This window comes from Merops nubicus, unplaced genomic scaffold, assembly GCF_000691845.1.
Source record: "Merops nubicus isolate BGI_N331 unplaced genomic scaffold, ASM69184v1 scaffold21474, whole genome shotgun sequence".
NCBI classification, from domain to species: Eukaryota; Metazoa; Chordata; class Aves; order Coraciiformes; family Meropidae; genus Merops; species Merops nubicus.
In genome coordinates, this window is record NW_008606486.1 from 1 (window position 1) to 1,315 (window position 1,315).

A 1,315-nucleotide genomic window follows, 5' to 3' on the forward strand; every position below is an offset into this window, starting at 1 on the left:
TGACGGGTTTGTGTCACACTGCAGGTCACTGTGAGAGCGAGCGCCGGCGCTGACGAGTTCTCCACGTCGGTGACGTGCCCCTCGCTCTGCGACGGGCGGTGGCACAGCATCACGGGTGAGGGGACGGCCAGCACCTGGCTCTGGGACACTGCTCTCTCCTGCTGCTCAGCCCACATCTCCTGGGAGGAGCCTGGGCCCCTTCACGGGGTATTTAAATCCCAGCTCCCATCTGTATGCACTTCACCCAGGAGAACGCAGCACCCTTAAGTTGCTTTCTCATTAGAGGCCTTTCCTGATGGTGAGTGAGGAGAGACAGGGTGTTTCCCCAGGGCTGGGAGCTGCTGGTGAGGCCAGAGGTGTCACAAGGTCCTGGCTCCATCCAGCACTGGTGTGTCCTGGTGGAAGCAAAGCCCCAGCTTGCTCTGCTGCTGAGTGTCTCCAGAGGGCTCCAAGCCCAGAGCTGGGACCAGTGGTTTGGAGGATTCACACCTGTAAGGCCTGGCTCAGCCTTCAACGTAGCTGCCATTGAGCAAGTGCAAAGATTTCAGGTCACGCCCTTTCTGGGGAGGAGGGGTCACAGCTACAGCCCCCATCTCATTGCAGCTCCATTTTAAGCCCTCATCTTGTTTCACCTAGCACCAGGTGGAAAACATCATGTTCTGGTGTTTTTCCACCTTCAGAACCTCTCCCCATCCAGGCAGATCCCTTGTGCTGGGAGAGGGCAGCCCTCCTTCCTAGAGCAAGACTTGGGGCCTTACAGGTGATGGCTGTGGCCAAAGGACAGATTTTGAGGAGGCTGTCCAGACTCTGGGCATCTCCCAACAGCCAGGCCAGGTCCTCTCACCTGCCCCATAGTTTTTGCTCCACTCCAGCACCGATCTGGGCCAGAGGGTGGAGGTGGACCTGCTCTCCAGGTGAGGAAGCAGCACTGACTCATGTTCTTTTTTGAAGTTACCAAACGGAAAAACAAAATCCAGGTGGATGTGGGCACAGAAGGCAACTACACGGTGGGACCCAGGCAGCCTCCTGCACCCAGCACCAGGGCCACCTTCTACGTGGGGGGGCTGCCAGGTGAGTTGGGGAAGAAATCCCCTGAAGCAGAGAGACACTCTCCGAGGTGCAGACTAGAGATGCTTCAGCCCCTGCCCTCTCATCAGCCAGGCTGACTCTTGCTTGTTCCTTCTGCAGAGCCGGGCGGGGCCGGGGCAGTGCCGCCGTCCCCTCCCCTCCCGCATTACGTGGGCTGCGTGAGGAACCTGGCGATCAACGGGCGCCCCCTGGACCTGCCCCGAGCCAGGACTGTCAGCGGCTCCGT